General features: G+C 37.5%; 1 pseudogene; it reads left to right on the plus strand.

Annotated features, from left to right (window-relative positions):
- Nucleotides 1–10,103: 10,103 nt before the first annotated feature.
- LOC127696789 (40S ribosomal protein S3-like) lies at nucleotides 10,104–10,860 on the plus strand (annotated as a pseudogene).
- Nucleotides 10,861–20,978: the final 10,118 nt, after the last annotated feature.

Consider the following 20,978-nt stretch of genomic DNA (forward strand, 5'->3'; position numbering starts at 1 on the left):
AGAGAGATGCCTATGAATATCCAAGAAGCCTTATGTATGTGGGACTGTAAGATGGTACAACCACTATGGAAATCAGTCTGGCGGTCCCTAAGAAAACTGGACATGACACTTCTGGAGGACCCTGCTATACCTCTACTGGGCATAAATCCAGAGGATTCCCCAGCATGCAATAAGGACACATGCTCCACTATGTCCATAGCAGCCTTATTTATAATAGCCAGAAGCTAAAAAGAACCCAGATATCCCTAAATGGAAGAATGGATACAGAAAATGTGGTATATATACACAATGGAGTACTATTCAGCAATTAAAAACAATGAATTCATGAAATTTTTAGGCAAATGGTTGGAACTGGAAAAATATCATCCTAAGCGAGGTAACGCAATCACAAAAGAATACACATGGAATGCAATCATTGATAAGTGGATATTAATTAGCCCTGAAGCTCTGAATACTGAAGATACAATTAGCATATCAAATGATTCCCATGAAGAAATAGAAGAGGGCCCTAATCCTGGAAAGCCTTGATCCAGCATTGTAGGGGAGTACCAGGACAGAGAAAAGGGAGGGGGAAAGATAGGAGAATAGATGGAGAGAAGAGGACTTATGGGACATATGGGGGAGGGGGACTTGGAAAGGGGAAAGCTTTTGGAATGTAAACAAAGAATATAGAAAACAAACCACCTATTATAGCCAAGTAGGATTTCATTGGGAACTTTTTTTTTGTAAACTTTTGACCCAAAATTTGTGCTGTCTAAAAGAAATGCTGAGATGAAGCAAAGACCAAAGGAAAGGCCATCCAATAACTGACCCAACCTAAAATCCATTACATGGGCAAGCACCAATTTCTGACATTATTAGTGATCCTCTGTTGTACTTGCAGACAACCTAACACAACTGTCCTCTGAGAGGCTCTACCCAGCAGTGGACTGAAACAAAAGCAGATACTCACAACTATAATTAGACTGAGGTAAGGAACACTCATGAAAGAGTTGGGAGAAGAACTGAAGGCCCAGAAGTAGTTGTGAACCTCATAGGAAGACCAACAGAGTCAACAAACCTGGACAACAGGGAGATCTCAGGATCTGTGCCACCAATCAAAGAAGATACACAACCTGGAACAATCCCCCCTGCCACCTACACATACATACCAGAGAGCCAACTCAGTCTTCATGTATGCCAAGTCTGGCTTCAGTGGGAGAGGATGTGTGCCTAATCTGGCAGAAACTTGATGTACTATGGTAGAGGATACCCAGTGGGGAGGGAGGTAGTTCCACCCTCTCAATTGAGAAAGTAAGGAGGATGGAGTAGGGACTTGGTGAGGGAGGGATTGGATGGGGAGCAACATTAATAAAAATCATTTTGATGATAGACTGAAATGTTATTCTTTTAATTATGTCAATGAGTATCTAAGTAAGGTGTTGATGGGATCTGTCCATGATTTTTATAGCAAAAACCTTGGAGTTGATTCTCAAAGGTTGGATGGGAAGGTTCACCAAATTTCAGAAAGAATAATACCATGAAGTTTTTTCCCAACAGAACTTGAATGGAACTGCACTAGAGAAGTGAAAAAAAATAACTCTTTTTTGTGTATTAGAGAGTACTTCACAATTATGACCTATTATCTTCAATATAAAAATGGAAAAGAAAACAAAAACTAATTCAAGTCAAAGCAGAAACAGAAAAAAAATGAGAAAAGAAAAACCCAAGATCTCAGGAACTCATTTTTTTTCCTCAGAAAACTCCCACCATTGTGTGTTTATTTATTTATTTGATAGTTTATTATTTTACCAACCCAATGAGGGTAATTAGGGTTGCTCAGGTGAGCATGCATGGGTGAACAGTTGTCATTTCCAGAACTTGGTCAACTCATAATCAGTTGTACAACTCAACATGTGTCTTTGGAATCAGTTTTATTCACAAGCTCTTTTTGTTTGTTTGTTGCTGTTTTACAAAAACTGCAGAGAATTTCTTTCTTAAATATTACTAAAAAGCAGCATAACATTTCCATTAAGTCCACCTATCTGATCCTGGCTATATGAAAAGTGATGAATTCAGAGACTATAGCTACACAAGATGCTTAGAATAAGTGACAATTGAATACGTTTTTTAAAATTCTTTTCTGCTTGAAGTTCAAGGAATGTTGTAGCAGAGAAATCTGGAAATACCTAGAAGCCAGTTGACAGCATGACAGGCTGATGGAGCCTATCCTTTAAATAGTGGCAAACATGAACTAAAAATTGTAGTTATCTGAACTGCCCCTGCAAAAATCTGCTCCATCAATGATTAGCAATACAACAGGGAAGAACCTAAAGAACTTTGTACCTTACTGCTGAATTATTGACTGGCTATTAAAAGATTCTAGGAGAGATATAATTATTATTTTCAGTTGTGTAGCCACTGCTAAGCCTACCAGTTTCCAACAGATAACATTGAACCCATGCCACATATACGATCTAGGTAAATTTAGTGGGTCACAAAGCAAAATTAATAGACATGTATGTGAAAGAAATACTGGTAAAGAAGGGATTAGATAGTATAAAAGGGAGGGAAAAGAAGTTGGGGAGTGAGAATTGTTAGTACGTGTTGTATTATGTATATGTGTAAAACTGTTAAAATATTTTTTGAATCAAACAATTCAATTTATTTCCATTTCACATTACATTTACATTTCTGTTTGGATACATCATTACATCCACTTGTTAATTTTTAAGCATTTTATGGTTATACATTACTATACAATAAAACAAAATTAGAATCATTATAGGTGGTACAGTGAACCCGCTACCCCATGATGGAGTGGGATCCAAAGGAGAATTTATAGACTGGTTGCAACTACAAGGAATAGATGCAAATACAATAGAAAAGTTAAATTTCTAAATCAAAGCATTCCTATGAGATTGTTGAAAAGCTGCTTATCCATACATTGAATCTTTGTCTTAGACTGTTGAAGGGAATTCTGATCATCTCAATGCTATCACTAAGGAAAGTATTCACATGAAAAAATATCCCTATTATATAAACTGTTTGGAGGCTCTTCTGGTACTCTGAGGCACCTTAGATAAAATATTTTAAATGATAATTCTTTCTTTATTTTCCTAAAATGTGTGCAATCTTATTCTATGTATCGGTTCTATCAAGCCTTCTTATAAATTTGCAACCCTGTATTTCAGAGCCCCAAAAGTTACTATAACTATTTCAATCAATATAAAACAATCTACAGGGCTCCTTTGGGGACAGCTTTTCTCAAGAAGTATATCATGTCTGTGAAAAATTTACAGTGCTAACTAAAAGCACTCCTTCTCATCTTTCTCTACTTTATGTGTCTTAATTTTTCCCATCCCAGTCTGCATTTTTGCTGCTTCCTTTCCTTTCGTATGTACTTTACTATCTCGTCAGAGAAATGTTGAGTAAGAACAAGAGCAGCTGCAAGTTTTCTTTGTACAAATTTAGCTGAAAAATATCCAGTGTGTTTTCATTAGGTATGATATTAGCTGCAGCTAGAGTTAAGTCAAAAAATAAACTCTTCTCTTCTATTTCTAATTTCTCAATATTTTCACAGAGTAAGTGTTAGATATTGTGAAATAACTTTTCACACATTTTAACAGGATCAAGGTAGAGTAGAAAGAGAAGGAAAATAATGGGGCATGAGAAAGGAAAGAAAACCCCTCACACCTGTGTTTGGGTGAGTTTCTTGCAAACTGGGTAGAGAATGATTTGGGCAGAGGGTAAAGCATCATCTTTTAAATAAAAAAGAGAACAAAGATGTTTAGTAGCTATATTGAAGAGAATTTGGTGATCGTGGCATTAAAGGAAAAAAATGCCTATGGAATTTAATGATGATGATTTCCCAGAGCAATCCTCATTTAGTTAAGATAAGCCAATTATGTATGCAATTCCATTCAATCAGTTCCAGTTATTACAAATGAAGACAATCCTGACAGGTTAATATTTGTTCTGAACAGAGGCTGCATTTAAAGGGCATTGACTCTGTGACAGTTATGATAGTCAATTCTGATTCGACACAATCACATCATTGTGACCAGTAAGCTTTCTACTTGAGAACATTTTCTAGATCAGATTTGCCTTGGAAACCCTCTTTCTTTCACATCTCACAATCATAGATTTCCTCCATAGAAAGGCTGGGATCTCAAAATAACTATCAAAATTTGGTCTGTCTACGACCTGACTACAAAAAATATTTCAAGTAAGAACAAGAAATGCCTAAGATATAAGTGTATCTTATGTGATCTTTGGGTTTAACCTTACTCTTTTCACAAATATAAACTGTTACTTTTATATATTTTTTGATTTTCTTATTTTCTGATCATATCACAAACAACATTACAGCAATTGTTTTTTTTTAATTTTTTAAATTCGACATAATTTATTTACATTTCAAATGATTTCCCCTTTTCTAGCCCCCCCACTCCCCAAAAGTCCCGTAAGCCCTCTTCTCTTCCCCTGTCCTCCCTCCCACCCCTTCCCACTTCCCCGTTCTGGTTTTGCCAAATACTGTTTCACTGAGTCTTTCCAGAACCAGGGGCCACTCCTCCTTTCTTCTTGTACCTCATTTGATGTGTGGATTATGTTTTGGGTATTCCAGTTTTCTAGGTTAATAACCACTTATTAGTGAGTGCATACCATGATTCACCTTTTGAGTCTGGGTTACCTCACTTAGTATGATGTTCTCTAGCTCCATCCATTTGCCTAAGAATTTCATGAATTCATTGTTTCTAATGGCTGAATAGTACTCCATTGTGTTGATATACCACATTTTTTGCATCCACTCTTCTGTTGAAGGATACCTGGGTTCTTTCCAGCATCTGGCAATTATAAATAGGGCTGCTATGAACATAGTAGAGCATGTATCCTTATTACATGGTGGGGAATCTTCTGGATATATGCCCAGGAGTGGTATAGCAGGATCTTCTGGAAGTGAGGTGCCCAGTTTTCGGAGGAACCGCCAGACTGATTTCCAGAGTGGTTGTACCAATTTGCAACCCCACCAGCAGTGGAGGAGTGTTCCTCTTTCTCCACACCCTCTCCAACACCTGCTGTCTCCTGAATTTTTAATCTTAGCCATTCTGACTGGTGTAAGATGAAATCTTAGTGTTGTTTTGATTTGCATTTCCCTAATGACTAATGAAGTTGAGCATTTTTTAAGATGCTTCTCCGCCATCCGAAGTTCTTCAGGTTAGAATTCTTTGTTTAACTCTGTACCCCATTTTCTAATAGGGTTGTTCGGTTTTCTGGAGTCTAACTTCTTGAGTTCTTTATATATATTGGATATTAGCCCTCTATCTGATGTAGGATTGGTGAAGATCTTTTCCCAATTTGTTGGTTGCCGATCTGTCCTCTTGATGGTGTCCTTTGCCTTACAGAAACTCTGTAACCTTATGAGGTCCCATTTGTCAATTCTTGCTCTTAGAGCATACGCTATTGGTGTTCTGTTCAGAAACTTTCCCCCTGTACTGATGTCCTCAAGGGTCTTCCCCGGTTTCTTTTCTATTAGCTTCAGAGTGTCTGGCTTTATGTGGAGGTCCTTGATCCATTTGGATTTGAGCTTAGTACAAGGAGACAAGGATGGATCAATTCGCATTCTTCTGCATGCTGACCTCCAGTTGAACCAGCACCATTTGTTGAAAAGGCTATCTTTTTTCCATTGGATGTTTTCAGCCTCTTTGTCGAGGATCAAGTGGCCATAGCTGTGTGGGTTCATTTCTGGATCTTCAATCATGTTCCATTGATCCTCCTGCCTGTCACTGTACCAATACCATGCAGTTTTTAACACTATTGCTCTGTAGTATTGCTTGAGGTCAGGGATACTGATTCCCCCAGATTTTCTTTTGTTGCTGAGAATAGTTTTAGCTATCCTGGGTTTTTTGTTGTTCCAGATGAATTTGATAATTGCTCTTTCTAACTCTGTGAAGAATTGAGTTGGGATTTTGATGGGTATTGCATTGAATCTGTATATTGCTTTTGGCAAAATGGAAATTTTAACTATATTGATTCTACTGATCCATGAGCATAGGAGGTTTTCCCAATTTTTGAGGTCTTCTTCCATTTCCTTCTTCAGAGTCTTGAAGTTCTTGTCATACAGATCTTTCACATGTTTGGTAAGAATCACCCCAAGATACTTTATACTGTTTGAGGCTATTGTGAAGGGGGTCATTTCCCTAATTTCTTTCTCAGCCTGCTTATCCTTTGAGTATAGGAAGGCCACTGATTTGCTGGAGTTGATTTTATAACCTGCCACTTTGCTGAAGTTGTTTATCAGCTGTAGGAGCTCTCTAGTGGAATTTTTTGGGTCACTTAGGTAGACTATCATGTCGTCTGCAAATAATGATAGTTTGTCTTCTTCCTTTCCAATTTGTATCCCTTTGACCTTCTTATGTTGTCGAATTGCCCGAGCTAGTACCTCAAGTACAATATTGAAAAGATAAGGAGAAAGGGGGCAGCCTTGTCTGGTCCCTGATTTCAGTGGGATTGCTTCAAGTTTCTCTCCATTTAGTTTGATGCTGGCTACCGGTTTGCTGTATATTGCTTTTACTATGTTTAGGTATGGGCCTTGAATTCCTGTTCTCTCCAAGACTTTAAGCATGAAAGGATGCTGAATTTTGTCAAATACTTTTTCAGCATCCAATGAAATGACCATGTGGTTTTGTTCTTTGAGTTTGTTTATGTAGTGGATTGTATTGATGGATTTCCGTATATTGAACCAACCCTGCATTCCCGGGATAAAGCCTACTTGATCATGGTGGATGATCGTTTTGATGTGTTCTTGGATTCGGTTGGCAAGAATTTTATTGAGTATTTTTGCATCGATATTCATAAGGGAAATTGATCTGAAGTTCTCTTTCTTTGTTGGATCTTTGTGTGGCTTTGGTATCAGCGTAATTGTGGCTTCGTAGAAGGAATTGGGTAGTGTTCCTTCTGTTTCTATTTTGTGGAATAGTTTGAAGAGTATTGGTGTTAACTCTTCTTTGAAGGTCTGATAGAATTCTGCACTGAAACCATCTGGTCCTGTGCTTTTTTTGGTTGGAAGACTTTCTATGACTCCTTCTATTTCTTTAGGCTTTATGGGACTGTTTAGATGGTCTAGTTGGTCCTGATTTAATTTTGGTATTTGGTATCTGTCAAGGAAATTGTCCATTTCCTCCAGATTCTCCAGTTGTGTTGAGTACAGGCTCTTGTAGTAGGATCTGATGATTTTTTGGATTTCCTCAGTTTCCATTGTTATATCTCCCTTTTCATTTCTAAGTTTGTTAATTTGGATACTTTCTCTGTGCCCTTTGGTCAGTCTGGCTAAGGGTTTATCTATCTTGTTGATTTTCTCAAAGAACCAGCTCCTGGTTTTGTTGATTATTTGTATGGTTCTCTTTGTTTCTACTTGATTGATTTCGGCCCTGAGTTTGATGATTTCCTGCCTTCTACTCCTCCTGGGTGAAATAGCTTCTTTTGTTCTAGGGCTCTCAGGTGTGTCATTAAGCTGGTAATGTATGCTCTCTCCATTTTCTTTTTGGAGGCACTCAGGGCTATGAGTTTTCCTCTTAGCACTGCTTTCATTGTGTCCCATAGATTTGGGTATGTTGTGTTTTCATTTTCATTGTGTTCTAAAAAGTCTTTAATTTCTTTCTTTATTTCTTCCTTGACCAAGGTATCATTGAGTAGAGTATTGTTCAATTTCCACGTGTATGTGGGTTTTCTGTTGTTTCTGTTGCTATTGAAGACCACTTTTACTCCATAGTGATCAGATAGGAGGCATGGGATTAGTTTGATCTTCTTATATTTGTTGAGGTCTGTCTTGTGACCAATTATATGGTCGATTTTGGAGAAGGTACCATGAGGTGCTGAAAAAAAGGTATATTCTTTTGTTTTAGGATAGAATGTTCTATATATATCAGTTAAATCTAATTGGTCCAAAGCTTCAATTAGTTTAATTGTGTCCTTGTTTAGTTTCTGTTTTCCTGATCGGTCCATTGAGGAAAGTGCAGTGTTGAAGTCACCCACAATTATTGTGTTAGGTGCAATGTGTGCTTTGAGTTTTAATAAAGTTTCTTTTATGAAAGAGGGTGTCCTTGCATTTGGAGCATAGATGTTCAGGATTGAGAGTTCTTCTTGTTGTAATTTTCCTTTGACCAGCAAGAAGTGTCCCTCAGAGTCTCTTTTGATGACTTTGGGTTGAAAGTCAATTTTATCTGATATTAAAATGGCTACTCCAGTTTGTTTCCTGAGACCAATTGCTTGTAAAATTGTCTTCCAGCCTTTTACTCTAAGGTAGTGTTTGTCTTTGACCCTGAGGTGTGTTTCCTGTAAGCAGCAAAATGTAGGGTCCTGTTTACGTATCCATTCAGTTAGTCTGTGTCTTTTTATTGGGGCATTAAGTCCATTGATGTTAAGAGATATTAAGGAATAGTGATTGTTACTTCCTATCCTTTTTGACGTTATTTTTTAAATTTGATTGCTTAACTTCTTTTGGGTTTGATGAAAGGTTACTATCTTGCTTTTTCTAGGGTGAAGTTTCCCTCCTTGTATTTGTGTTATCCTCCTATTATCCTTTTCAGGGCTGGGTTTGTGGATAGATATTGGGTAAACTTGGTTTTGTGGTGAAATATCTTAGTTTCTCCATCTATGGTGATTGAGAGTTTTGCTGGATATAGTAGTTTTGGTTGGCATTTGTGTTCTCTTAGAGTCTGCATGAGATCTGCCCAGGACCTTCTAGCCTTCATAGTCTCAGGTGAAAAGTCTGCTGTGATTCTCATAGGTTTTCCTTTATATGTTACTTGGCATTTTTCACTTACTGCCTTTAATATTCTTTCTTTGTTTAGAACATTTGGTGTTTTGATTATTATGTGACGGGAAGTATTTCTGTTCTGGTCCAGTCTGTTTGGAGTTCTGTAGGCTTCTTGTATATTCATGGGCATCTCTCTCTTTAGGTTAGGGACGTTTTCTTCTATAATTTTATTGAAGATATTTGCTGGCCCTTTAAGTTGTAAATCTTCACTCTCATCTATGCCTATAATCCTTAGGTTTGGTCTTCTCATTGTGTCCTGGATTTCCTGGATATTTTGGGTTACAAGCTTTTTGCATTTTGCATTTTCTTTAACTGTTGAGTCCATGGTTTCTATGGAACCTTCAGCATCTGAGATTCTTTCTTCTATTTCTTGTATTCTGTTGTTGATATTTGCATCTCTGTCCCCTGATTTCTTCCCAAGGCTTTCTATCTCCAAAGTTGTCTCCCTTTGAGTTTTCTTAGTTGTTTCTACTTCTGATTTTAGATCCTGGATGGTTTTGCTTAGCTCCTTCACTTGCTTGTTTGTGCTTTCCTGTAATTCTTTAAGAGATTTTTGTGTTTCCTCTTTCATGACCTCAGCCTGTTGACCAAAGTTCTCCCGTATTTCTTTAAGAGATTTTTGCGTTTCCTCCTTGTTGGCTTTTATATTCTCTTGGATTTCTTTCAATGATTTTTGTGTTTCCCTTGCAAGGGCTTCTAACTTTTGATCCATTTTCTCCTGAATTTCTTTAAGTATGTCCTTCATGTGTTCCTGTACCAGCATCATGACCAGTGATTTTAAATTCAAATCTTGTTTTACTGGTGTGATGGGGTATCCAGGACATGCTGGTAGAGGAGAACTGGGTTCAGGTGTTGCCATATTGCCTTGATTTCTGTTAGTGACGTTCCTGCGTTTGCCTTTTGCCATCTAGTTCTCACTGGTGTTACTTGGTCTTGTCAGTGCTGGACTCACCAGTGCAAGCTTCCCCTTCCCCGTTGGCCTCTGGTGCACAGCTTACACCCTGCACTGCCTGTAGACAGGGTGCTGCTGTCCAGGCTGTTCAGATCCTGAAGCAGGCACCTGAAGGTTCCCGCTGGGGCCCGCCGGATTTACCGGAGCACATGGACTTCTCCCAGCTGGCCGCCCGGAAGCCCCCGCTAGCCTCTTGAGGGACCTGGGTATGTGGTGCGGCCCCCCAGGCTGATCTCAGTCTGTCCGATCTCTGGAGTCCGAAATCAAGATGGAGGTGAGTCTCTCCTGACTGGCCACAGCAATTGTTTAAAATCAAACACATGGCTTTTCCTTTCAGCAGCAGGAGGAGGCAAAATGGCGGTACAGATTTCCAAGGAGAGGAAGTTTGTAGCTGATGGCATCTTCAAGGCTGAGCTGAATGAGTTTCTCACTCGGAAGCTTGTCGAGTTGAAGTCCGAGTTATACCGACCAGAACAGAAATCATTATTTAGCCACCAGAACACAGAACGTTCTTGGAGAGAAGGGTCTTTGTATCAGAGACTTGACTGCAGTTGTGCAGAAGAGGTTTGGCTTCCCTGAAGGCAGCGTAGAGCTTTATGCAGAAAAAGTGGCCACAAGAGGTCTGTGTGCCATTGCCCAGGCAGAGTCTCTATGCTACAAACTCCTAGGAGGGCTTGCAGTTCGAGGGGTCTGTTATGGTATGCTTCCATTCATCATGGAGAGCAGGGCCAGGGTCTACAAGGTTGTGGTGTCTGGGAAGCTCTGAGGACAGAGGGCCAAGTCCATGAAGTTTGTGGATGGTCTGATGATTCACAGTGGAGACCCTGCCAACTACTATGTTGATACTGCTGTGTGCCATGTGTTCCTCAGACAGAGTGTGCTGGGCATCAAAGTGAAAATCATGCTGCCCTGGGACCCAAGTGGTAAGATGGGACCCAAGAAGCCTCTGCCTGATCATGTGAGTGTCGTGGAACCTAAAGATGAAATCTTGCCCACGACCCCCATCTCAGAGCAGAAGGGTGGGAAGCCAGAGCCACCCGCCATGCCCCAGCATAATTGGGTCTTGGCAGGTGCATCTGGAGGCTGGATGTTATCTTATAAAGATACTTAATAAAATCTTGAATAAAGAAAAAAATCAAACACATGTCTTCACTACCTTGCAATCTTTTACATAGTCATGATTTCCATGACTTCATTTGTCTGTCCTCTGGGACCCCAAGTCTTAGTGATATCCACTGAAAGAATTAAAAAAAGACACAGGAAGCTGTAGAGATTAGAGTTCCTTAATTTTTTTTGTCCATTTGACCTGAGAAATATTTACACTAACCCAGTTATACAGATGAATAAAATAAGTATAATGACTCTTTCTAGGTAATAAATCATAAAAATTATTTCAAAATAACCTCAGTGTGCATGTGATTTCACCATTTATTAAATACAAAATCAGCATTACATACTAATGAGATGGATATGGCTCTTTGTAGATAAAGAATTAAGTCTTGACTTAATATTTAATACTTTGGAATACAAGTTATTTTCAAGTATTTTGAAAATAGCTAAATCAATAAAAGATTGCTTTGAGTAAATGTACTAAATGGCAGATATATGCTTAGAAACATTTCAAAAATTATTAGAAATTCTTCAACCTTAATCCTAAGCCAATTTCCATTTAGTGATTTTATTTTTAAAATAAAACTAGCATCAGTGACTGAAGTGCAATTTTTCAAATTAGACAATAAACAGAATAAAATCTGGAGATACAGTAATTAACTACATGCTGAAAAATAACACATGGAAAATATTAGCATGTCTTTTTTTCTTTTAGATTTTTTTCTTTTAGTTGTTTTCTTTTTGTTTTTTGTTTGTTTGTTTGTTTGTTTTTGTTTTTGTTTTTTTTGTAATTAAACCATTGTTTTCCCCTAGGGACAGAAAAATCTTGTTGGACAGTAAAGTCACTGCAAATCATACCAAATACTAGTCTTCAATCTGAGTGAAGCCATTTCAAGTAATATTCATTAGTATCACTGCTGTTACAGATGCATGTGTATGTGTAATGTGTTTAGCGAAGTAGAGAAGCTGCCTCATGCTACATGAGGCAGTTTACTTCTTCCACCAGGACATTTAGGGAGGAAACTTCAGCCTGCATGATTCCATGGTAAATGCTTTTATCCAATAAATGCTTTTATTCCATAGTAAATTTTTTATAGGTGGTTGGAACATGTGTTTTTTGACTCAGTCATTGATGATATGGTTCTTTGGCAGAAAGCATCTTTGACTATAATTTCTAATTAGACTTAGGACTCAGATTAAAATAGTCATCTACTAATGATTTTCTGGGCAATTTAGGATATCAAATCTCCTATCAGGAAGATAGGGTCTGACCTAGGGTCTCATTCATCCAATTATTAATCTGGGTGCTTCAGTTCAAGATCTTTGATTATAAACCTTCTTATATCTAGCTATTTTGGTCTTTTTGTTAGCCCATGATCTTTTCACATGCTCTTCAGAGTCTGCCTTTTGATTTAATTTACCAACAGATAAAGGACATTTGGTAGAAAAATTCACAGACCACAGGAAGCTCAAGCAGAATGAAGACCAAAGTGTGAATACTTCAGAAGGGGGTTTAAAATACCCATGGGACAAAGTGTGGAGCAGAGACTGAAGAAAAGGCCATTTAGAGACTGCCCCTCATGGGGATGCAACCCATATACAGTTACCAAACACAAACACTATTGTGGATGCCAACAAGTGTTTGCTGCCAAGAACCTGACATAGGTGTCTACTGAGAGGCTCTGCCAGTGCGTAACGAATAAAGAAGTGGATGCTCATAGCCAACCAATAGAGTGAACACAATGTCCGCAATAGAGGAACTAGAGAAAGGACAGAAGAAGCTGAAGGGGTTTGCTGCCCAATTGGAAGAACAACAATATGAACCAACCAGTACACCCAAATCTTCCAAGGACTAAACCACCAACCAAAGAGTACACATGGAGGAACCCATGACTCCAGCTGCATATGTAACAGAAGACGGCCTTGTTGGATATCAATCAGATGAGAGACCTATGGTCCTGTGAAGCTCGATGTCCCAGTGTAGGGGAATGCTAGGACAGGAAAGTGCTAGTGGGTGGGTTGGTGAGCAGGGGAAGTGGGGATGGAATAGGGGGTTTTCAGAGGTGAAATGAGGAAAGTAGATAACATTTGAAATGTAAATAAAGGAAATATCTAATAAAATAAAAAAATGAAGTCTTTGAACAATAGAACTTTAGAGGCCTCTAAAACTATAAATGTGACTAATAGGAACCTTAGCAAAACTCTATGGACAAGCTTCAATCCATGTCTTGGGTACATAGCGTAATTTTTCCTAGGATCTCTCTCTCTCTCTCTCTCTCTCTCTCTCTCTCTCTCTCTCTCTCGCCATGCTTAAAATTGTGAACTGGATTTTCTTGTAAACTTTCACATATGACCAACGTTATAAGACTTAATTCCTTAATTATGAATAATTGGAATATTATAGCTAAAGAATCTAAAGTAACTTAGTTTTGTCTAATTTTTGTCCTTTAATGGGCATTTTAGCACTCACTTGTATTGGATCCAGAATAATCTATCTTCCTTTGAAGTGAGAGCTATGTTATTATTGATAGGTTTAGAACAATTTTAATGCAGTAACATGACCGTTCTCTCATAAGATCCAAAGACCTCCTTTCTATGTCTTTGTGATCCAGCTGGAATGACACACCATTTTTCCCCTCTGGCTGAAATGCAAACATGACATTCCTACACAACTTTAATATAACACAATGAAGATAATGTTAGTCTCTAAAAGTATACAATCAAGTTTGAACATGACATCTAATTGAGGGGCAGACAATGTGAGCAATGAGAGAAATGTTTGACAGAATGAGTCAAAGGTATGATATACCCAATAATGATGTGAACAGTCAGAAAGGAAAGGACTTAAGAGAGCAGTGCAGAGAGAGAGAGAGAGAGAGAGAGAGAGAGAGAGAGAGAGAGAGAGAGAGAGAGAGAGAGACAGACAGAGAGAGACAGACAGAGAGAGAGAGACAGAGAGAGAGAGACAGAGAGAGACAGAGAGAGACAGAGGGAGACAGAGAGACAGAGAGAGACAGAGAAACAGAGAGACAGAGAGAAAGAGAGAAAAACAGAGAGACAGGGAGAAACAGAGAGACAGAAAGAGAGATTGGAGAGAGAGATTAGAGACACAAGTTAGTTTTACAGTTTTACTGAGACAGTTTTACATAGACAGGTTGCAGGTGAAGACAAAATAAGCCACAGAATGAGAAGGAGCCAGATTAGTAGAAAAGATTGCCAGAGTTAGTTTGAGGCCAAGCAATGTAATTCAGTCAAAAGCCAAGAGAAGTCACTTTCATTCAGTCAGCTTGGAGAGGCATTTTGTATCAGAACAGCTGAATTGAACCAGCCAGCTAGAGTTTAGAAAGAACTAGAAAGGATAAATTTATTCAGCAATAAGCCTTCAAGAGGCAAATAAAAGATGCTTTTATAATGAGAAAATCTTAATAAATTCCTAATGGCTTGTCTTGAATTTATTCTCTGCAGTGAAGCCTAGAACCTGCCTTCCCTGTGTAGCAATCTCTGTATGGGTTCTACAGGCTTTTACAGCTGATAGGGTGCCATGTGTCTCTTGTTCCATGCCTCGTTGTTGTTGACAAGATCCTATTTCTTATGTGTCCAACAGACATCATGGTTGAATTTATTTGCTGTACATTTATTTTTTAAGAGTTGCACTTGCTTTTTATAATTGAAATGAAGAACACATTGGACTAAGGAAATTATATTTCAACCACATGCGGACTTTATCTAGTCAGCATTCATTTCTAGTAAGTTCAAAATAGTCCCATCCTTGCCTCACCTTCACTAGATTTCCATTGACTATGTCTCTAAAATAGTTAGAAGTATAGATTTTAGATTTGCTTTGGCCCCATATTTTCTTTTTTTTTTTTTACTTTTTTAAATTTTATTTATTTATTTTTAATTTTTATTCGATATATTTTTTGTTTACATTTCAAATGATTTCCCCTTTTCTGGTCCCCCACTCCCCAAAAGTCGCATAAGCACCCTTCCCTCCCTCTGTTTTCCCACCCATCCCTTCCCACTTCCCTGTTCTGGTTTTGCCTTATACTGCTACACTGAGTCTTTCCAGAACTAGGAGCCACTCCTCCGTTCTTCTTGTACCTCATTTGATGTGTGGATTATGTTTTGGGTATTCCAGTTTTCCAGGCTAATATCCACTTATTAGTGAGTACATACCATGATTGATCTTTTGAGACTGGGTTACCTCACTTAGTATGATGCTCTCCAGCTAATTCTTAGGCAAATGGATGGCCCCATATTTTCTAATCCCAAGAAAATAATATTTTATCCTGAGTATCACATGCTCTGTTTTTTCTGCCTCTGTGTGGTGTATTCTCTGATTTACAGAATTGCCTCTTGTCGTCTTAAGAAATCTGTTCCCCCTCTACCACAGATAGTCCTTTTACTCCTCCATATTTTCATTTCTTTAAAGTCCATGTAGATTTAATTTTCAATGCTTCCATAACAAAGTTCTTCAAATAGTGAAGAAAAAGAAAGCACGTTTATTTGGCATTGGATAAGGAATTGATGTGCTCTTGCACTGGGAAGACTATTTATCCTGTACTTAGCATTTCTCATTTTTCAATAGTTCTTTATGTAAGGATAAGGTCTTCTAGTACATATGTAACACTTAATGAACAGACACTTTGAACTTGGAAGGCAGCAAGGGAAGAAACATAGAAGAGTCTGGAAGGAGGAAAATGAAAGGAGAAGATGTATAAGTATATTATAATCTCAAAAAAATGAAATATTGTTTTAAAGGAAGCAAGCACATTCTTTTCAGCTTGGAAAGTTATAACTCGAATTGAGTCCCTCTGGACTGAAGTTGAGGAGAAGTGTTTCTAATTATTTGTTTTCCTGCTTTGTCTAGTTCCTATTACATACTTGTGCTTGAAAATAACTTCTGAAAACTCTGTAAGACAATATAATTATCTTCAAAAATGTTGGTGATACTAGGTTTTTCAGTTTTTAAACTCACTGTAGAGTTTCCCTGTTTTTTTTTTTTAAAGCTAATTTGGGAGGCAGAAATTGATGAGGAAAATTGAGTTTTAGTTTGAGTAAACATGAAGGGACAGTAATACAAATATGCTCTCCACCAAAACTGTAGCCTGTGATCATCCTACAATTTAAAGAAATCCATGAGACAAAGGCTAGAATACCTTTAAATTTAACTGAGATAAGCTAATTGGTCCTTGCTTGGTGGAAAGATTACCTGAGACCCATGTTGTCTCTTAGGTTTATTTCATTTTGTTTTATTTTATTTCAAAGAGTTTCAATTATTGAAGGCGTTTTTCCTAATTGAATTATTATTCCCCAAGGTCAAATTTAAATAATACATGCTAATCGCACTCGTTTCACCTTACTTTCTCCTGTCCTACCTCATCAGTTCCCCTCCTCTAAAAGCTCCTTCTCACATTCATGTCTTGCTTTTGTTTTTGTTTTGTGATCTCTTCAGTTTGTACTGGATATTTAGTATGTACATGGGTATTGAGTTATGAGGAACCCAACAATCACTAAAACACAATTCCCCATGGAGAGGTAGGGACCCATGAGCCTTTTCTACATCATACCCCTATCCATGATAGAATAATGAAAGACCTACACTTATACTGTCAACCTCAGTTGCTATAAGTTACCAGAGCCATTTCATATTTAGAATATTGTACACCCTTCTCCCCCTCACCTTTCTCCAATAATCTTTTTTCTCCTCCCCAAGATGTTCCCCGAGCCTAGAAGAGGCTGATACGAATACCATTCAAACCATTTAGTATGTTTAGGATTATGTACATAGTAATCACATATTCTAAGCATCTTGAGCTGCCTTGAATCTTGTCATTCACTACCATGAATTCCTATATTACTACCATTAATTGAAAAAATAAGTTTATCTGACAAAAATAGAGAGTAACGCTTTTCTATGTAAAATAGCATGTCTACTCAGGAAAACAATAGTATTATGTTCACCTGTACCACCTAGAAGGAACCTAGCCATGTTTTTTTTAGGTTTATAAAACAAAGTTTGAATTAATTCCTATGAAGTGGGCCTCAAATTCAACTAGAAACTCTTATGGAGTTGGTAATCTCCAGAATAGTTATTTTACTGTTGTACCTAGCAGACTCATTATAGCATACAAAATCCATGATAGGATAAAATCATTGATAATTCTTCTCAATCAACCTGTGGAGTACTTCCTGGAATTATGAAAATTAGCTGAAGTGGAAATTTCTGGTTTCTTTAGCAACTCAGCTGTGTCATGTGACAATTTCCCTGAAATCTCTATCACGTAATATTTTTCTGGAAGATGCCCTATATATAGGGCATTCAATATTTTCCTGAAAAGAGACATGTGAGGGGGCATGTGATATTTAGGAAGAATATAAATAGAACTACACACACAGTGAAAGGATGCTCCAACATTGCCATACCATGTAACACCTCACTTCTTCACTGGTCTTCCTTCACTGGTCTTTGCTAGTCTTCACTTCATAAAGAGAAATTTGCCAAAGGTTTTCTCCTTGTATTCAGGCTGATTCTGGCCATTTCCACTGACTCATTCCAATTCAGTGGAGCCTTGCTACTTCTACTGGATCCTGCTGCTACTACTAATTCCTGTTTAGTGTTTGCCATTGGACTGCATTGCTGCTATCCTGACAACAAAGACTGGAATTGAGGCCAAAGAACTATTACAAAGCAGGTTCACAAGCCCCCTTTCCTTCTTTCTCCCCTACCTCTAGTTGGTGGGCTATGAGGGAGGTTGAAGCATTTATGAACCCTAAATAAAGTAGGTTTTTGAAAAAAATATAAGCCAAGCACTTTCCAGGTCAGTATCAGGTGTATTTTTCTATGTCCTACAACCAAAATGTGTGCTGTTTTAGTGGTAGAGTTTTATATCTAGTTCAGATAAGTAACTAAAAGCAAAGAAAATAGTCTTCTGTACCCTGTGTAATCTGAGGAACTATGAGGCCTTCCTGACCAACAGTTCATATGATTACCTCTGGTTCTGTGACTTGTATTATCCAGCAGAGTACATCTCTCCACACCAACTCTCCATATACATACAGATAGACATGTTTCTATGTGGTATATCATGTCTTAATACATCATTAATTTTGGTTAAACCCCTCTTTTACTAGTACTTTCCTTTATCCCACTGTTTCGCAACCTGTGACTGAAAACCTGCTTTGGGGTCACATATCAGATATGTAGCATATCAGATATTTACATTTTAATTAATAGTAGCAAAATTACAGTTATGAAATAGCAAGAAAATAATTTATGTTTGGTGGCACCACAGCATGATGAACTACATTCATCATGAATGATGATACTTGAAATACATTCAAGTATTACAGCATTAAGAATGTTAACAGCTACTTCTTACTGCCTCCACCTTTTCCTGTCTAAACTTTGCCATCCAAAGTATCTCACCCAAACATTTCTCATGATATATATAATCCCTTTTGGTCTCCATTGTCTATACAGAAATTTAAAGACAAGCATTTTCCTAAAAATCCAAAGGTATATACATATATGTGAAATCATGTGGAATTTCCATTTCTTGACCTAGGTGAGCTAACTCTCTACTTTATATTTCCATTTATATTCTCACAAATTTTGTAATTTCGTATTTCTTTATAGCTAAATACTTCATTCTATTCATGAACTGGTAGACATTGAGGTCAGTTCCCTTACTTAGCTATTGTAATAGAATATCAGTGAAGACAGATGTGCAAATATATGTGGTATAGGATACAGAGTTCTATGGGTATATAGCATAATCACATGGTAGCTCTGTTTTTTCATTGAGAAACTTCAAGAATTATTTCCAAAGTTGATGTACCAGTTTCTAACCCTACTAACCATATCCTCTCTATATTTGATATCAGTTCTTTCCTTCATGACAGCCATTCTGATTTGGATGCAATGAAATCTCAATGTATATTTAATCTATATTTTCTGTTATCTAAGTATGAGAAATACTTCTTAAAATATTTATTATTCCTGGTATTTCTCCTTTTGAAAATGTTTTTTTTCTATTTTGTAGCACAGTTATTTTTTTTATTTTATTTACATTTGTTTTCAACACATCCCAATTACAGTTTCTCCTTTCTCCACTCCTCCCAGTCAGATCTACTCTTCCATTTTCTTTCAGAAATAAAAAGGCCTCCTGGGAATACTTACCAAACATGACATAAGATAAAATAAGGCTATGCCCAAGCACTCACTCATATCAAGGCTGGGCGGCCCTGTTTTTAAACTGGCATCTTTGCTGTCTTGATATTTAGTTTGTAGTTATTTGTATAGTCCAGATACACATTTGCTGTGAAATCTATAGAGGGCAAAATATTTTCTAAAATTCTATGAACCTTCTCTATCGCTTGCTGTTTCTTTGTTGTATAGAATTTTAGTCTCATGATATCCCATTTGTTAATTATTGACCCTATTTTCTGGGTAACCAAAGACCCACTTATAAGGCCCTTATGTAGGCTTAAATTTTTCAAAGCCTACTTTATTTAGGGTTATTAAATGTTTCAGCCTCCCTTTTAGCCCACCACCCAGAGGTTGGGGTGAAAGAAGGTTAATAAGACAAGGGTTTGTGATCCTGTTTAGAAGTCGTTCTCTGGAATGATTCTAATCTTGGTTGTTCAGGATACAAGTAGTCCAATCCAACAATAAATGCCAAGCAAAAATTAGTAGTAGTAGCATAATCCAGCAGAAACTGCATGGTTCTGCCAAATTTGTATGCATTAGCAGAAGTGGCCAGAATCAGCCAGAATATCATGAGAAATTCTTCGGCACATTTCTCTCTACAAATTGAAGACCAGCAAAGCATTGCATGACAAGCAAAGTCCACTGACGCTCAGTGAGAAGCCATTTAATTGTTGCATGGTATCCTAATGCAAGTGCACTTTCTCACTTTTTATTGGGTCCCATTTACACTCTTTCCAATATATACATGCCCTCTCAAGCATCCATTACAGCAAAACATCACATGCCTTCTCATTTGTTAGCTTCAGCAACATGTCCTCTCACAAGACTACTTCCAGAAAAACATCATGAGACACAACTGAGTTTCCAAAGAAACCAGAAATTTCCACTGTACCATTACATATTCCTGTACCTTAATCTGAACCCCATCCATTTTTCATCTAATATTGTCAGAGTTTCTCATTTTATATTTAGGGGTCTTAATTTCACCTAGAGTTGTTTTACTCAAGGAGAGAAATAAAAACCTAGTATCATTCTTGCCTATGTAGTTATCCAGTTTTTCTAACACCATTTGTTGGAAATTGTCTTTTGTCCAATGTATACCTTTACCATCTTTGTCAAAAATCAGAAACTATAGTTGTATGGATTTACACTTGAGTTTTTTATTTTATTTCATTATTCTGTGTGTCTGTTGATCTATGTACCAGGACCATGCTATTTTTTTTACTCTTATATAGTATGTAGTATAACTAGAAGTCAGATATGGCTATATATTCAGTGTAGAGTCCAGCTCACACATTCTAACAACAGGTTCTCTGGAAGGAGAGATGGGTAAGGAACAGGTTGCAAGAGAAATCACATGGAGAGACACAAAAACACATGGCTTCTGGTTCAAGTCTCCATCTTTAATCCTCTTTCTCAAGCTACAAAGGCTGGCCAAGCCCCTCCCATGAAGGCTGGAAACCGGTTCTTCTTGTTCTTCAGGAGGTGAGCTGATCAGGTTGCTGGCTGCTATTCTTGAGAACAGTGGGCAGGAGGAGGTCACAATTCAGCAGCATTCTTTTTATTCGGGATTATTATATCTGTCTGCTATATTGTGTTATCCCATATGAAATTGTAATTAGTTCCTTATATCTCTGAGAAATAATTTTGGAATTGTTACTGGGATTATATTGAATCTGTAGATTGATTTTGCTAAGCTGGCTATTTTCACAATATTATTCTGATCAATGGACATGGGAATCTTTTCAACTTCTAATGTCTTCCTCAATTTCTTTAGTATCTGTTTTCATTGTAGAAGTTTTCCATTTCCTTGGTTAGATTTACTACTAGGTATTTTATTATTTTTTGGTGGTAATAGTGAATGAGATTGTTTCCAGCTCTTTCTCAGTATGTTTGTCATGTCTTGA

Source organism: Apodemus sylvaticus, chromosome 11 (genome assembly GCF_947179515.1).
Source record: "Apodemus sylvaticus chromosome 11, mApoSyl1.1, whole genome shotgun sequence".
Lineage (NCBI taxonomy): Eukaryota > Metazoa > Chordata > Mammalia > Rodentia > Muridae > Apodemus > Apodemus sylvaticus.